The sequence below is a fragment of the Lissotriton helveticus genome, chromosome 3_2, assembly GCF_964261635.1.
Source record: "Lissotriton helveticus chromosome 3_2, aLisHel1.1, whole genome shotgun sequence".
In the NCBI taxonomy this organism is placed as follows: Eukaryota; Metazoa; Chordata; class Amphibia; order Caudata; family Salamandridae; genus Lissotriton; species Lissotriton helveticus.
The window spans coordinates 404,259,220-404,274,182 of record NC_136062.1 but is presented as its reverse complement, the minus strand read 5'-3'; the positions used below and the strand labels follow the sequence as shown (position 1 = coordinate 404,274,182).

General features: G+C 44.6%; 1 protein-coding gene across 1 annotated transcript in view; it reads right to left on the bottom strand.

Moving 5' to 3' along the window:
- TRIM44 (tripartite motif containing 44) overlaps positions 1–14,963 on the bottom strand; it is a 504,386-nt gene that overhangs the window by 458,196 nt on the left and 31,227 nt on the right. The gene's annotated exons all lie outside the window — the stretch shown is intronic.

Sequence of the window (14,963 nt, the reverse complement as noted above, 5' to 3'; positions counted from 1 at the left end):
GGCGTTGCGTCTGAAACATGCGTATTACACAGGGGGGGACAGGTGCGGCCGGCTGCTCGCGAACAAACTCTGGGTGGCACAGCAACGGCAATTAGTGAAGGAGCTTTTTGTCTCTGACGGCGAGACAGTTATGGAGCATGACCGAACAGCGGAGACCTTCCGTCAATATTATGCAGAACTATACGCCAGTGAATCCCCGTCACCACATGCGGAGGCTGGCTAGCTGGACTCGGTCACCCTCCCTTCCTTAGCTCCGGAGCAGGCAGAGCACCTGGAAAGGGACATTCGGGTTGAAGAGGTAATTACAGCCATCTCTAAACTTAAGAATGGGAAAGCTCCGGGCCCGGACGGCTATACATCCTTTTCTATAAAACGTTTTGCTCCGTGCTGGCCCCTGTCCTTACCCAGCTCTTCAACTCCTACTCCGCACCCGGAGCTATCCCACCTGATCTACTACAGGTGACCGTGTTGGTCATCCCCAAACCGGGGAAGGACCGGGCTCATTGCAGCTCGTACAGACCGATCTCCCTCCTGAACATTGATCTCAAGCTGTACACTGGGATCCTTGCGACTCGGCTGGCACTTCATCTGCCGGGGCTGGTCGACCCGGACCAGGCAGGATTTGTCCCAGGGAGGCAGACGGTGGACAACACCAAGAGAGTGGTACACATCCTAGAGAAAGCCTCCCGGATTACCGGGGAAAGAATGCTGTTAGCTGTAGACGCGGAGAAAGCGTTCGACCGGGTACATTGGCCTTACCTAGAGCAGGTCCTGGCAAAGGTGGGCATTGGGGAGAAGTATTGCACCCTAGTGTTCAATTACTATAGATTCCCGTCGGCGGTAGTGCGGGTGAACGGTTGCAGCTCCCGGAGGTTCACAATAGAGAGGGGCACCAGGCAAGGGTGCCCATTGTCCCCACTACTATTTGCTTTATATATGGAGCCTCTGCCCGAAGGATCCGTCAGAACCCGAAAGCGACGGGAGTGAAGATGGGGAGATATACCCACACGATTAGCCTTTATGCGGATGACATTATACTGACGTTAGCTGACCCGAGGGGGGCACTCCCGGCATGTGTTGCAGAACTGGAAGCTTTCTCGTCGGTCGCGGGATTCAAAATGAATATGGGGAAATCCGTAGCCCTTGATATCTCATTGAACGCTGCCACGAGAACTGAACTCCAGAACCTCTTCCCCATGCACTGGTCTTCGGATCTGGTACATTAGCTGGGCATCCTTTTGGCGCCCACCCTGCCTGCTATGGTGACCGCCAACTACACGGCCTTAGGGAAGAAAATTAAGGAAGAACTGGGACGCTGGAACAAAGGCACTCTGTCCTGGCTAGGCAGGATAGCAGCGGTTAAGATGACGATCCTACCGCAGGTCCTATACTGTTCCGGGTCCTACCGCTCCTACCTCCCAAGGGGTGGATTCAGCAGACGCAGGCGGATCTTGCACGCTTCATCTGGCAGGGCCGCAAACCTAGGCTGAAGAGGGCTCTCACCACACTAGCCCCTGAGGCAGGGGGTCTGGGTATACCAGATTTGCGCAAGTATTTTCAAGCGGCACAACTGAGATATCTCGTGGAGTGGAGCAGATGGGAGTCAGATAAACACTGGCTCTTCCAAGACCAGGCGGTAGCGGGCAGACCTCTACAGGAGGTACCCTTTCTACGCAGAGCACACCGCCCCCCCAATCTGTATGCGTCTTTCATCACGCGAGTCCCACTGTGGGTGTGGGATGCCACTAGTGTGGTTCATGAGCTCACCACGTTCCCCTCACCGTTTCGGCGCTGGCGGGCTGCGGGGTGCAGGGCGCTGTTCCATATGTATGCTCCAGAGGGCATCATTCCATTTCAGGACTTCGAGCGCGAATATCACCTACCTGAAACGGAGAGAATGCGGTATCTACAGGTGCGCCATTGGGGCTGCAACCGCCGGTGCGTGAATTAGCGGACAGACGGCTTTTACCTTATGAGAAGTGGCTTGTGACACGCACTTCGGATGCAAAACTGATCTCGGATCTCTACAAATTTTTGCAGCCTCCTTCCTCCCATATTTATAACCCGGGCAGGGCGCGTTGGGAGCGGGAACTGGGAAGGACATGAAGCCATACAGAGTGGGACCAGATTTCATATCGGGCGCGACATTCCGCATATCACACGGGGCTTACCGAAACGTTTACTAAGGTGACTACCTACTGGTACTACACCCCAGAAAGATTGCACGAAATGAATCGTAGTATTGAGAATACATGCTGGCGGGCTTGTCGGCAGGTAGGCACACTTACACATGTGTTGTGGGATTGCCCTTTGCTAAGCCCCTACTGGAAGGAGATCTTAGACGAGATTGACACACACTTTGACATTGAACTGCCACGCTTCCCCGCGTATATACTGCTGGGCTTGCCCAACCGGTTGATGTACCCCCTAAAGTCCCGAAGAGGCAGACAGATAGCAATAGCGCTGGGTTCGGCTGTTCAAAACATTCTCATACACTGGCGCACCACCACACTCCCCTCTATTACGGGCTGGCTGCATAGATTATGGCATGTCCTGGGCAAGGAAAAGTTATCACTTACAGTGGCGGGAGAGGTGGAGCAGTTTAACGACCTGTGGCAACCATTTCATTCACTGCTGGTTACGGAATTTAAAGAACTCACATGTCCACGATATCTTCGACTTCTGAGACTGACGTCACCTGCAGATTCAACTGATTGATGAGGCTTAGCACAGGATTAACCGGAGGGGGGAAGCGGAGAAGGAGGATTGAAGCAGGGGGGCACACTTGGCACTGGACGGGGGAAGGGAGGGGATAGAAGGGGTAAGAGGGGTGGGGGGAGTTTTGAAAAGGGGTTGTTTATTTGTGTATTATTGTCGCTGTATGCGCATCAAACTACGGAACCGGATGGGCACTTAGTTTGCAGAGACTTTACGCACCAATGCGCTCCTGACTGGCTGTATCATCACACGCATCCTTTGCAACCACTGTTTTTTGCTTTTGTAAATGTCTTAATAAAATGCTTTCAACCTAAAACAGTTTACACTCCAAGGAAAATGAGAACAGTGGTTTTTTGTTGTATAAAAAATGTTCAATTTTCTTTAGTTCATAAATATTTTCTTTGGTAGGTCCCCGAATGTAGCAGAAAAATGCACATAATTCAGTGTAGGTAATATTACTTAAACATTCTCCCACCCTATTAAAAAAGACGTGGGGCATGAAACACAATACACTTTGCATTTAGAAAGTGAGTGCATCTGGCTTAATACAGAAAGAAGTACAAACTCAAAAGGAGTAGCTTTAGTGGTAAGTTAGCGTCTTCTTGTACAACTACTACCTTTAAAGATGAAAGCAACGTCAACAGCGATCCTAAAGTCACTTTGTGATTCGCTTCTGATTCACCAATATTTGTGTGGCTTTTTACTACTGTACATTATCCTTACTGGTATGCAAGTTACTGAAATCCATTGCCAGTACCATGGCCTCCTGGCGCCAAGTACTGTAGTACTTTAGTGTGAGAGGTGCTTATGTCTCGTGTCCCTTTTTTGAGATCTGCATGTCAAAGTCTCAAAAAGGCACCTGCCATAAAGAGTTGGAGCAGCCAACGACTAAAGCGCCAATACCCAGATGTGCGGAATAGGGGTAATATTTACTGCAATGCTGCACCCAGTAAATACCATCACGAGAGTATGAGAGGTTTACCAGGTGTGGTAAATGCCTGATGCATGGAAGTCTCCAAATGGGGAAAAGGCATAAACAGAGAATCAGTACTTATAGCGCCACATTCTGAATTATTTGCATTCTATGTTGTCCATTCCCCCCCCAATACACTTCACTGGTGCTGCTGGCACAATCTGTGTTGAAAGTTTGTAGGAGTTTAGTCCTTCCTGAATATGGTAAATATTGCATGCGGCAATACCCACACGACTAGGAAGTCCGACCCACGGGTAAACTCGTGTTTTTGGAGGGACTGGAATTCAACCCACAACTCGGTTCAAGGTTTACGTGTGCCACAACCGCGCTCCAACAGCAGGCACAGAGGACACCGTAGATTGTAATGCTCTAAGAAGACACCACCCACGTGCACTATAATGGATGATCAGAGACCCCTGTAAAGCCTTTAATGCTCGTTTAGACGCCAATGACCTTGCATTGCTCTTCAGTATCACTGTCAGGCAGGAGTACATGTGGTACTCTGATGAATTGCCTTAATGCCCCTCATAGACTATATTGGAATCCAATTCCTCTACAACGTTAATGGTCTGTAGGCTGTAATGGGTTCACATTCCCGCATCAACTCAATGCCCCCATAGACTAATGCATCCATGTTTTCAAACACCATTATTGGGCACATATCAACGAGGGACACATAACCTCCAGTGTACCTCAGCTCACCGTCTGGTAGCTTGGCAGAGCACAGGGACAAACTCTTTCACAAAAAGAATGGAGCTCGATATAACAAGCAGTGGTTGTGGTACTCCTATCTCCCAAAGCCCAGGATATATGGTTTGGGGTCAAGGACAGCAAGCTTCCATTTTAATTTTATTTTGTCCATGGACCAGTCGGCTCAGCCCCCGGCAGCACAAACCCCTTAGCTTCCATTTAACAGAACCACAGTGTGGATGTCTGAAGAAGGATTATCTATCACTGATGGCAAGAATCTATAAGTGCAAACTTGTTATGTTATGTTATGTTATTTATTCTTTTGTATAGCGCAACGGTTACTCAAAAAGAGTGTCCCGGCGCTTTTAGGCAAGGGCAACAGATTTCAGAATAACACAACACAGCTAAAAGAGGTTAAAAGATAAACAAGAAAAAAACAAAACTGCTGGCAGACCTATTGGGAAAACAGCCAGGTTTTGAGACCTCTTCTAAAATCAAGGAGAGTAGACGCCCCCCGCAAAGGGAGCGGTAGTGCATCTAGGAGTCATTATTACCAAAGCTGTTAGTATTCAGGTGAGCTCTCCAAGGAGACACAGTGAGGATCAGTTGCATTACTGGCAGAGGTTGCAGTGTAAAAACGTGTACAATTTTGCTGAATTTACCAGCAGGAGGATTTTTATGATGCATCCAAAAAGCTCCTTGGTAATATACAAATAGATGCAGAAGCATGAAAGCAAGGTTGATTATTGTCTTCTTTCAAAACAAAATGTGCACTTAAAAGTACAAGTGGAAGAAAATGTTTTGCTAAACTTTTGCGCAATTTTAAGTCCTATTTCTTTAGAACATTATTTCATTAAACAAAAGCGCTGGCAATGCCAAAAGGTCTGGCTTTCAACTGATGCTGTATGGCAATGTGAAGCATTACAGGTAGATGGCAAGGGACTGGTAATGCATTTGTGGAAGCAAACAGCTGTAGAATAACATTGCTGTAGGTTAATGACTGCTTCAATCTGTGCTGTCAGTTAAAAACACCATAAATTACCTAGTTATGTAAGCCAATTTAATAGCAATGCAGTGTCACATGTGTGCCCCTGAAAGTTCAAGCACCGGCAGCTGGATACACAAATAAAATGATCACAGCTGAGTGGAGGGCGAGCCCTTTTTATGTGGAAACACACAATCTCTGCTCAATCAAAATGTACTATTGGCTGCCAGCATGTGGGCGAAGGCAAACCCCCTTTCCCACTGATGAACACATAATTGTCTGACGACAGCTGCGCTGTCTAGCCAGGCCATAAAAAAAGATTAATAATGGCAAATGGGTATGAAATCATTATGGGAAAATTGAAAATATATTAGGATACCGATTCCTCATGGAAGTCACAAAAGAGCACTGGTGTGTTTACTTCCTTGTACTGTTGCAGATTTAGGACATTGGGAATTCACATGAATTTACAGAAGTAACATGTTTACAAATGCAGACATCTGCTACGCGATTGACAATTAACTTTCTTTGAATTCCCAAAAAGCTTTTATTCCGGAGTTTGTCAGGAGTAAATTGCCAATATTTTCTAATGTGGATAAAAACTAGAAAGGTGTTGGTTAAAACTCTAAAACAATGTGCACAGAATCAAACAGCATTCCAAACCTGGGAACTACAGCTATTTGCTTACTTCCATTCCCTGAATGTAGACTTGTGCAAAGGTGGAAATCACACTCTTGCCATAATCCAAACCCAGATAAATTATGCCCTCTGGTATATCAGGGCTCCTATAGGAGCCCTGATATAATGGGAACGCTGACATAATTAGTCACCACGTAACAACAAAAAGGGCAAGAGGAGTATTATTTTTTTTTTACACAGCAAGTACATTTTTGCAGCATTCTAGATATTGTATAAAGTTCCACAGCCCAGGCTGAACAATATTAAAGATAAATAAAATGTACAAATAAAGAAGAATTTAAATGTCCATACTAAGATTTACTGATTAGAGTAAAAATGTATTAACAAGAACCAAAACACTTTCATAAAATCGAAAGACAGGGTCAGAAGAAAAATTAAATACAAGAATTTGTAATAGTAGCCCATAATTTCAAATGGTTTTATTGAAGGAAATAAGGCTAATATTATCCTATGAGATAAGGAAAAATCTAAGCCTCAGACAAAAATGACTAAAAGCATAATTACAATATTAAAGGTAAATAAAATGTACAGATAAAGAATTTTAATGTCCATACTAATATTTACTGAATAGAGGAAAAGTTTATTAACAAGAACCAAAACACTTTAATACAATTGAAAGACAGGGTCATAAGATAAATTAAATACAATCATTCCAATGGTTTTATTGAAGGAAATAAGGCTAATACTGTCCTATGAGATAATGATAAAGCTAAGCCTCAGAAACGCATTACTAAAAGCATAATTGACTACTACCTGCCCGACCACCGAACCACTGCTGTAGTAGAGTCAGCACTACTGCTGTAGCTACAGCAGTCAATTGCCAAAACTGAATTACTGCCCCGCCCCCTGTTGTGGTCTTTTTTCTCCCGGAAAACAGCTCCAAGGTGCAATCTGTGGCAGAAAGTCCCCCACGTGATAGTGATTCCTTAAAATAGAGGGATACCTACAAGCTTTTCTCCCTGCGGCCCTTCTTTGGCAGTTCTGTACAGTAGGTATGTGCGATGCAATGCTGCTGCATGGGCCACCTTCAACTGGGCAATCCCTTCATCCATCATTTCAGTCACGGCAAAGAATGCCTACATGGTGTTCCAGAGGTCCGGAGAACAAGAAAGTCACTGGTAGAGACCGCTGCTCATTTAATGCAGATGCCCTGTTACTACCCACCTTTAAACAAGGCTTTGAATACCAGTCTGGGGCTTTCAGCAGTACCCTGGGCTGAGGCAAGGCTGACAGGCCACTGAATTACAACTGGATAACACGGAGGATGCTGCAAGTTCAAGGGTAGATCCTCATTAAAGAATAGAAATCATTCCAGGAGATCAGGGCAGTAGACTTTGTCCCACCACACTGACGTCACTATTTATACGCGGCAGTCGAGACCCTGGAGAAGAGAGGTCCCTTGAAGACAAGGAGGCTTCATTCACAAAGACATTAATATTAAAAGTGGCAGCCCTACACCCATGATTAACCTAAAAGTTTTTTTTTTTTTTGTTTCAAAAACCTATAATGAGATTGAGACACAACAAAAGTACAGTGTTGTACCATAAGATTAACCTAAAAGTTACTAATTTTGTGGGACTATCACAAATCTCAAATACAGAAATCTAAGATTTACGTGAGTTCACCAGTAAGATGGTAAACTTTCACTCCACTGGCAATCATTTGTCTGGTTTACATTTATTATTAAGATGTAACTAGTTTAGCACCTAGAGGCCATTTATTTCGAAGAAGAAACCCCTTTCCTAACCCTCTCTTTGCATGGCAGGTAGAGGGAGGAAACATCAGACTTGAAAAGGCCCGCCCTGATATGCCCGCATTCCGCTGGTATTCGGCCAGCATTGTTGTGATGGATGGACCGCTAGCAAGACATTTCCAATGGCAGAGCCAGCTAGAGCTGCACCACAAAAATTCAGCAGTTCCACACATCTAAATAAGGCAGCACCGAACACTTAGGAATTGAGATGTTATGTTAAAAAATGTACAAAGCGCACTTCTACCCTGGGGTGTCTCGGAGCTAACAACAACTTGTGCACATCTGGGAAAGCCATTACTGAATTTAATTATTGAACAACCATGTATTTAGTAGTTTTCTGAAAGCAAGCTGAGAGGGGGCAGCCCTGATGTTATAGGGAAGGAGATTCCAGAGTTGGGTAGCTACGGTCACAAAACTGCTTCCGCCCCATCTCACAGTGTAGAATCTGGAAGCTATGGCTTTCTTAGCTCCTCTTGAGAGTAGATTCCAGCAGGGTTCGTACCATGTAAGTGCTTGTTTTATATGCTCAGGGCCCATAGTAGGGCTTTGTAAGTCATACAAAGTGCTTAGAATTTAATGCGAATTTTCACAGGCAACCAATGAAGCCCTTTGATTGCCATTGTGACTGTTGATATTTTGGCAGTAACTGCAATTTATTAAGGTATTGTTCTTGTACCACCCATTGTAGTCATCAATTGTTGATAGTATTAGGGGTGCGATTCTTGTTTTTTTAGCGTTTGACAATGTAGAAACTATTTCATGGCATTACCTGACAGTAGCGAGAACAGTGTTTCACGCCAGTATTCTGCAGGTATGTATGTGTGTCTATCCGGAACTGCAGCCTGTATTGCAGTTTCCTAAAGTAACTTATGTTTTTTGCCTTACAATTGCAGTGTTATTATATTTAGCGATCCTACCACCATTCTGGGCGCAAGCTGCTTATCCTTGGCTGGGTAGGGGTATGTTAGGAAGAGGTTCAGCAATTTGCCGTAGAAAATTACAAGCTGGGTCAAAGGAATTATGCGATTGTGTGCCTGCAGCATTTTTCACATAAGTACAGATCTGCCACAATGGCCACTTAATCCATCATCTGCTGCATAATCTGCAGGTTTTAACACAAAAAAATGTGCTTCTAGCTCAAACGGTTGCCAAGTTACTCAAAACACAGCAACACAGGTTTTCGTGCAGGGGTCAGCCCTTTGTAAATGTTGACTGTTCACGTTTCCCTTGCTTATTGCTGTGTTTGAGGATTAAACTAGTACTAATGAGGTGCAATTCATGCTCAGGCTGTACTAACTAGAGTATAAATTATAAAATAATGTACTAAAACTATCAGAAAAGGAGCTGCAGTATGCTGTATAATTTGCCTTTTCTTGCCGCATACTGTAGTCAACCCTACCGCGCAATTTAGCACTACCTTACAGCATAATTCTAGTGGCCCTGAATATTAGTGATAGTAGCCACTACAGCGAGGGTGTGGAACACTTTTTCTCCAAGAATAGTACAGCGGTTCAGCAAAGCAGATAAAAGGGTGAAGCCAGGATCTTACAGATAAAATTCCGACATTAGACCTTCCCTGAGTTTAAACTGACCTGTCCTCTTTCACTGCACACAACGATGCACTCTTTAACCTGGAGTTGAGCTAAAAGTGAATCACGCCCCCTTCTGCTATAAAATGATGAAATCCAATACTTGTGACAGGTGAGTTTAGATCTCTCACTGGCTATGTCCTTTTAACTTCCACGCTGGAGAGAAATACCTCAGTCTTTATCAGTCATCCCAGCTTTTGCTTTGATGCACTTCAAATGCTCTTTCCACCTCCCTTGAGTACAACAGACAGAGCCCCATTTCTCCTCCAGGGACTGGGATGTGGATGTAAAAATGATCCATGGAGCACAACGAAATGAGCTAATAAAGATTTTATTTTGAATATTTGTAAAATTCATTTATATATCACAGACCACTAATGGGTGAGGCTTAAGCATGTTTTCCTTCCGAATCTATACTTCCCAAATAAGTTTTTTACATTTGGGCGATTTAAATCCAAATCTACACTGATCACAAATATGAAGTTTCTAGCTACCATCTCTCAGTAGTTATACGACAGAATATTTTTCTATGACAGATTTATTTTGAAGTATGGGCAAGTAAAACCAAGAAGATGCCGGAGGCAAAATCACACAAAAATAATGTTCAGACAGTAGGAAAAATAGGGCAGAAACTCTTCAGGCCTCATAACACAGATACACATATCTAGATATGGTCACCCCTTCTCAGGGATGCATAAAAACCTCTCACTTCACAGCTACCACCTACTCACTTGTCGCCAAACTTGCATAAGTACTGGCTGGCGTAAAGTGAAGGGTGAACCATTTTCAAAACGCTGGCACGTAATATCTCAGGATTTATGTTTTGAGGATCGTATCGTGTTCATATTTCTTTACTGCAGCATATAGTGCCCAGTTATCGCACTGTCAGTCTTTTGTGCGCCCCGAAGCTAGTCGATGTGTTACTAGTCACACCCCTGTGTTCTTATCCCAATCCTTTCTAACCATCTGTAGCAAAGCTCTGTACACTGTTCACGATACTCCAATTGAGTCCACGTCCCCTTACCTTCCAGTCCACTCGCTCTAGTGTCTGCCCCCTGTACCAGTCGCTGTGTTTCTGTTCACGCCCACCCAACCAATCCACCCCCAATCCACCTCCAATCCATGTACACATCCCCATAAACCCCACTGTCCACCTACTCTAGTGTCCGCCCACTTGTCCCAGTGTTGGTGAGCTGCTATACTAGTGCCAGCCTGTACTGTGTGCAATGCCATGCATAACTTGTGACTTCACACCTCTATAAACTATCTCTGCTGCAAAGAGCTTTTCGCCAATAAACGCTATTCCATTTACAACAAACACATGGCTTTCATCACTGCACACGATCTCAGCTATAAACACGTGGTCCTTCACCTCTTTACACATTATTTACACGTGCATTTTCACCATTGAAACCGGTGCCACTTTCAAACCGGTGGCATTTCCTATTGTGAACACGTTGCTTTTCGTCATTGCGCACCTTACTACTTATCAGCATGCACGCTATCACATTAACACAATTGCACCCTACCTCGTTTATAAACACACGGCAACTCACTACTGTCGCCAACTCAGTTATGAATACGGGGATTTTCACCATTTAATACCATGTGGCTCTCTTCGACTGTAATCCATCCCTTTTATAAATGCGCACATCGTCGCCACTATAATCAATTTATAAACACATGGCTATTCACAGTATGCTACTCACGTATGAGTATGGTGGTTTTCACCAATGCACGCCAACCCATTTACATACTCGTGTTACTAGTGCAAACAGCAATCTGTCTTAAATACTAAGAATTCTTAACGGGGGTGCTTCACCACAGTAACTTGTCCATTTACGCACCAGTGACATTTTACTGCTGCACACTTTCCCATGTATATACACATTTGAGAGAGGCTAACCTTTTCCCGAAGTTGTAATTTAAGTGTAGTGGTTCACGCTACCAGGCAGCTCCCCTTTAACTCTCCTCCTCCCCCGCCTCCTATCCCCCCCCCCCACGGAACCCCCGGGGGGGGGGACGAGCTCTAGGCCCCAGCACGAGGCTGCATGTCTCCTGCTGAGTCCATCGGCCGCAGCCTGGCACTATCCCGTTTGTCTCCAGCACAGTAAGTAATTGGACACATTAGCTCTTGCGGAAAAAAAACTATAAAACATAATTGGATCCCTTTATCGATTCTGCGCGCGCTCCTGGTCGAAACGCGCGCCAATTACACGGGGAGCGGCGTCACACAGGCCGCGGGCGAAGTCTGGAGCAGTGGTTTCTCATTGTACTACTGGGGCGCGCGAGGACAACCAGACACATCAGAGGTGGGCGAGCCTACACATTCACGAGAAGATCCGAGCCAAGTCTTGGCACTTACCCCCCCCCATGCATCAAGCATTTTTGCAGTCGCAAACGGTGCGATTCGTTAAAATCGTCCGTTTGCGAATGCAAAAGTGCTTTTTGGGATGCATGAAGCAATTTTAGAATTCGTAACCTGTTTGCGAGTTCTAAAATTGCGGGTGCTTTTAAGAAGTCGCAGATGTGCGATTTCTTAAAAGCAATGCATCATTAAATTTAAAACTGTAAATTCGCAATTAGGGTGCCAAATTTACCGAGTGGTTGAACCACTCGGTAAATTTGGAAAAAGTGTTTAAAATGCTTAAAATGTTTTTTTTTCAACATTCATGTTTCACACTTAGGACATGTGTGTGTGAAACATGATGCGAAAAATACATTTCAGGGGTGCATGGGGGGGGTCCTTTGGACCCCCCCCTGCACCCATGAAATTTTCAAAGTGCCACTCGCAATTCCCATTGACTCCTATGGGCCTTTTGGCCCATAGGAATCAATGGGAATTGCGAAAATTAACTTAAGAATTCGGTATTTATTTGGGATTCAGTAAAAATTGCGATTTTTACCGAATCACAAATGAATACCGAAAATAATGATGCATAGCATTTTGCACTTCTTAATTTGCGATTCCTTATTTTTCGCAAATTAAGAAGTGCAAAATGTCACAATGATGCATGTGGGGGTTTGAGCCCGGACACGAGCCGAGCCCTGAACATGAATGCTATGTACAGCATGCAACAAACAGCAACATTGAAAAGTGCATTTCTTTTACATGGGGAAGTCACTATGTCATCACCCACACCCTGGTGCCATTAGTACACTGAGAGGCAAGACAGTTGTCATGCAAACCCTGCCAGGCCCAGATTCCTAAAAAAAGAGAAGCATTATAGTCTAATATAACAAACATAATAGGGTTTCGAGCCGCTGGTATTCTGAGCTTTCATTAGCAAAAGCAGATAAAAAGGAGAATCCGTAAAATAAAATATTTGCCTAAAATCACACAATTTGGTTAAGGGAAGCCTCGATGAATCTAGTTTTTCTGGTTTCACTTTGTCTAAATCAGTCACTTATTGGGTATCTATTTGTCCTTTCACTTACCTGAAATGTTTATGCTTTGATTTACCTCTTTGTGCAGGAGGGTGGCGTGAGGGTGGGTGGCAAGCACAAGAAGGCTCAGCTTGCCATTGGCTCGAGGTTCCAACAGGACCTCGAGCCAGAGCCAGAGCCAGACTTGAGCCTGCAAGGATGGAGCAGTGGCAGGCTAGCCCACCTCTAAGGCAGCCACTGGTGCTCATTAACGTGCGAAAAATAGAATCACAGGGATCTTGACCTTTTATTCACAGATTATTCCATGAAGCAAGGCCGGGCATAAGGTGCAGAGGTATATTGCTATAATGATGTACACAACACAAACCTGCGGCTTCAAGTTTGCAATTATTGCAGCCATGGGCTGTGGTGCAACCCTTATCCCCACGCAGCTGCAACTGCCTCAAACCGAGCGAAAGTGGACGAAAAAGCACAGCCACAGGAAATGTGGAGAAATGGAACACTCATGAGAAGACGTCACAGGAAAAGTGGACAAAAAGAACACTCATGAGAAGACGTGACCAGAATGCAGCCACATGAATAGCGGACAAATAGAACACCCATGAGAAGACGTCACGAGAACGCAGCCACAAGAAAAGTGGACAAAAAGAACTCACAAGATGTCATCACTGGACTAGTGAAACATCTAAAGTAGATATAATTGTAGCAAAAACAGAGAAGTCACTGCCAGGCATGCATTTATGTTGACAGACTGACATGAGCTTTAGTAACTCTCTTTGGTGGTTTTACAGAATTCCCTCAGCCTGCCTACTTCCACTCCTGTACCACTTACTGATGGTGACCTGACCAGACAAGGCTACATCTACCCCTACTATAAGAGAGCACATTGACATGTTATGTTATGTTATGTTAGGTGTCATTTATAAAGTGCACTAACGCCGACGCTTCCTGGCGCTGCTAGACAAAGTGAGGGGGAAAAAGAACGGACAGCCTAACTAAGGGATGGGAAGAGATGGGTTTTTAGGTGTTTCCTGAAGGAGAGGAGAGAGGGGGAAGATTTAATAGACAGGGGGAGACGGTTCCAGAGGGTTGGGGCTAGATAAGAGAAGCGTCGTCCACCGAGTTTCTTAGTTTTGTTTTTAGGGATGATGAGTAAGTTGCAGTGGGCGGACCGTAGGTTGCGTGTGGGACGGTAGGGGCAGATAAGGGATTTGAGAAACTCTGGACTAGCACAGTTGAGAGCTTTGAAGGTGAGGCACGCCACCTTAAAGGCGACCCTTTGATTCATAGGGAGCCAGTGTAGGCTGTGAAGCAGAGGCTTAGCAGATTGACATCTAGGTGAACCATGAATCAGGCGGGCTGCCTGATTCTGGACAACCTGAAGGCGGTTTAGCAGGAAAAGTGGGAGGCCAAGATAGATAGAATTAGAAAATTAGACATGACAAGCCTGAGGACGCAGACCACACTCTTAAATCAGGGATTCATTGTGGATTTGGGGTTTCCAAAGATGGAGGCTTGTGCTTGCTGATCAACACTATAATACTTCCCCGATAAAGAAATAGGTGAACGTTTGCAGACTCCTATTGAAGCATATCTTTCTTTCTTGGGTTGGGCATGTGCCTTTTTTGAACCAGTGTGGCTCCCGCTGGCATATGTTATGCTACATCCAGATGCATCGGGACCCCTATTGATGCACAGCTAGACTTTTTGGAGTTCTGGGGAGAAATAGGACATCTTCTTGATGGGGTCAAATAACTACTGACATTCCTTGGTTCAGGTGAAGCTCTGGCTTAGGTGCATGAGATGTCTCTTGTGACAATGAGAGAGGCCAACTATTGAATGATTCTGACATAGCAAATAGCCATCATTAGAAAACAATAAACAATTTAAAGGATCATGTACTCTGGTTAAGGTTTTGAGCTTGTCTAAATCCGGCTGCAAACCATGACTCACCAGTATTTATTGGTAAAATGTAAACAAAAACTAGTTGAGTTAGCAATTCAGATTTTGCGATTCCTTAAATGCAATGTATGAAGTAAAAGAAATGTGCTAATTGTCCCTAAGGAATCCCAAATTACCACCAACTTCAAGTTGGTGGTAATTTGCGAATTTCTTGAAAAATGCCCATTTTTGCATTTTTCAAAGTGCCATGTGATGCACATACATGCC